Genomic DNA, 3,956 nt, shown 5'->3' with positions numbered 1-3,956 from the left:
GGTATGCGACTGAATAGAGCTGGAGTTTCTTCAATCTGGCAGCATATGACAGATTTTGGAGTCCCTTTATCCTTTTGGTGAGGAACTTTTGGGGTCTCTCCAATTGCTGCAGATGTCGGGTGAGATACATCCCGAATGGGGCATTGTACTCGATCATTGGTCTGATAAGTGAAGAGTACAGGGGAACAATGACCTCACTAGATCTGGATGTGAATCCCTTCATGATCAGGTGGGCAATGTAGAAGGTCTTTCTAACCACTTTAGCAATGTGAGTGTCAAAGAAAGGCCACTGTCAACCTGGGTCCCCAGGTCCCTGATAACCTCTTCTGTGCTTAGTGGATTGCCACCTATATGGTAGCTTGGGGTTACCTTGTTTTTCCCAAAGGGTATGACTATACATTTTTGGCGTTTAACTTCAGGCCATGGCTCTGGCACCAGCTATCTGTTTCCGTGAGTCCCTTCTGAAGGATATCAGTGTCCGATGCACTTTCCACTATGGCCAGTTTGCAGTCATCTGCAAACTTTGTCAGCCAAAGTCCTCCCATGTTGGCCTGTACTTCTGAGAAGTAGATGCCAAACAATAGGGGCCAAGGACCGAGCCCTGTGGGACACCACTTGTGACCGGCTTGGAGTCTGACACAGCGCCAGCAACTCTAACCCTGTGGGTTCTGTCCTTAAGCCAGTTTGCAACCCATCTTGTGACATATGGGTTTACATTTAAGCTGGTAAGTTTTTCTACAATACCCGAGTGGGGTATTGTGTCGAAAGCCTTTGCAAGGTCAAGGTAGGCTGTATGGACTGCCTTTCCCTCATCAATGGCCTTGGTGACTATTTCAAGAAGTCGACCAAGTTCAAAAGGCATGATCTTCCCTTGACAAAGCCAAACTGGGTCGGGTCCAATGTCTGCAAGTCCCTATATCTTTGTTTATGAGCTCCATTATGATCCTCTCCATAGCTTTGCAGACTAGACTTGTTAAGCTTATGGGGCGTAATTACCAGGGTCCGTGAGGCCACCTTTGTGGAGTGGGACCACAGTTGCCGTCGCCACTCCTTGGACACGTATCCTGTGGTAAGGCTGAGATTAAACAGCTGCCTTATGTGCGGGTTTAATTCCTCATTTAGCTCGTGTAGCACACAGCTGGGGACACCATCCGGTCCCATTGATGCTGTGTTTTTAGCTTTAGAGAGCAGCTTTCACCTGCGCATTTGAGATGTCCGGGAGGCTACACTCGGCTGGGATAGTTATCTCTCCTTTAGGGGAGAGGGGTGAAGTTTGCACTGAACCTGTCTGCCAGTATGTTGGCAATGTCTGTGGGTTCAGTGATTTTTGTATCATTTTGGACTAATTCTGAGCATATCTGTGAGTTTCCACCCAGGTTCCTAACATAGCTGAAAAAGGCCTTATGATTGTCCTTTGAATCCATGGCAATTTTTCTCTCAAAATTGGCCTTAGTTGATTTTATGAGTGCTCGTATTTTTTACTAATAATGATCAGGGGTGACTTCCCTTTTATGGATTTTGTTCTATCATGTAATAGCTTTCTCCTCTTATTGTAAAGTTTGTTAATGGCTGGGGTCCACCAGACTGGACGTTTGCCCTTTGTGGAAAGAGTCTTGGTTTTATTTGGGATTGCCTGATCCATGCAGTCCTGGAGGTGTTCATAGAAGGCATTTGTAAGGGCTTCCAGCTTGGGTTGTGGTTTCCTCTGACTCAGGGGCCTTGAAGGATACCACACCAGTCTTGAGTAGTGTGAAGTTTGCTTTAGAGAAGTTCTTCACTATGGTCTTTTTTGTTTGGGGTGGGGCGGGATGTGGATTTCCAGTGAGATTAGTTTATGATCAGATCTCACCAATGAGGGATATACTTCCGGTGTGGAGCATTTTGTCCCCATGTTTGTGACAATGAGATCTAGTATATTTTCTCCTCTCGTGGGAACAGTGACTAGCTGTTCCATGGCATTTGAATTTATGAACTCCAGGAACCGTTGGGCTAGAAAGTTAGGGCTTGAGTAATGTTCCCAGTCTATATTCGGGTAGTTGTGTACTGGACATTGTAAACGTTTATGACAAAATGAGTTTATGGACTGGTGGCTGGGATTGTAATTTTGTGTTAAAAATAGAAAGAGCAAAAATTATACCAAACATGATAAATGTGGAGTGGAATACGGGTATTGTAAAATACTGGGGACAACCCAAAACATGTTTTTTTTTTTTTTTTGAGGCAAAGAAGGATATTTTATATGTAACTGTGACAAAAGAAAATGCTATATTTGTGGGGAAATGGGACAGGATACAAAAAATGTGAATTTAAATGTTATAATTGCAACAAAATTGGACATTTATGGATGGATTGCAAACATGAAAATAACAGTAAGGAAAAGAAAATGGAAGGCAAGAAAATGAGCAAGGAGAAGAAATTTTAGAAGTAGTAGAAATAGAAGAAAAGGCGATGAGAAAAAAATAATAAAGAGTTAACTGAAGAAGGTTCTGAAATAAGTGATGAAGAAGACATATGCTGGGAGGTAGTAAAAGAAAAAAAATAATTCTACTGGTGAAAGTATAAAAGACAGAAAAAGAAAACTTAAAACAATAAGTAAAAAGGAAAAAAGAAAGGAAGGGCTTGGCTAAGATAGCTAATTGAGAGCAGCAACTTTGAAAACTGGTGAAAGCTCTGTGACTGAAAACCTTTCTCTGGCAGAAAATATAATAAAAAAATAAAATTTGAAGACATTTGCTAGCTAATTTTATTCATTAATAGTCAGAAAAAAGATTTATAGCTTCAAGTTCTTCAAAAACAATATTTTTATGTCAGAATTTCATCTGTTTGTTAAGACAGAACAGACTTCAACCTGAGTCACTTAAGAAATGGTACTCAAGATTCTTGTTTTAAAAAAAGACATTCAGTCAATATCATCTAGTATACAGGATACATTACCTAAAATAGACAAACTGGATACAAAACTGGAATGTTTCAAAGAAGAGACCAGAAAGAGGGTAGAACATTTTGAAGCTATTATGAAACAACAACTGGAACAAATCAGCAGTATGGAAGAGAATTTGAATGGTCGGGAAAGCAGAATAACTCAAGGTGAGTCTCAGACTGAATTTATTTTAAAACAAGATAACTGTCTCTTAGTAAAATTTGATGATTTAGAAAATAGACTGAGATGAAATAACATTAGAATTTATGGTATACCTGAAAAGTATGAGGCAGACAATATAATAAACTTCTTAACTACCTGGCTACATAAAATATTAAATTTACCTGAAACTTTATTTTTTGGAATTGAAACAGCACATATATCCCTGGTAGCACCTTCTAAGAAGGAAGTCTCACCACCATGCTTATTTATAGTGAAGTTCATGTCTAGCTTAGAGAAAGATCAAATATTAAAAGCAGCATGGTCCAGCCTGCCTATTAAAACAGGTGAACTTGTAGTCAGGTTTAACAATGACTATTCCAATAAAGTGATGAGCAAAGGAAAAAAACTGCCTATCACTGATCAAAGAACAATATTAAAGGTACTTTGCTGTTTCATATAAAGATCAAATTATTCCTTTCTGAACAAACCAAAATATTTAACATGCTGGAGAAGGCATCCACTTTTGTTAACAGCAATAAAAGCCTTAATATTGAAGAAATGGAGTGGAACAGTATATCTCTGAAAAAACAAAGTGAGATGAATTCTTGGAAAACTTCTTCTAAAACTTAAAAGCCTAAAACCAAATTAATCTTATTCACTGATTGCTGGATTATTATTTTCTGAAACAATAGAGTTGCCTTTTAAGTAAAAGGTTTGTACTGGACTTTAAGCCTCAAACCATTTGTTAAATATGTATTTATATTTTAAGCTAAAGCATTTTTTCATAATGAGGAATATACAGGGTTAATTTTACTGTCTGACTACATTAACAGTGAAATATTTAATATATTTAATTTAACTAAACCCATAAATG

The sequence above is a fragment of the Protopterus annectens genome, chromosome 8.part1 (genome assembly GCF_019279795.1).
Source record: "Protopterus annectens isolate FY-2018-M chromosome 8.part1, PAN1.0, whole genome shotgun sequence".
NCBI lineage: Eukaryota > Metazoa > Chordata > Ceratodontiformes > Protopteridae > Protopterus > Protopterus annectens.
This window is presented reverse-complemented; position numbering follows the sequence as displayed.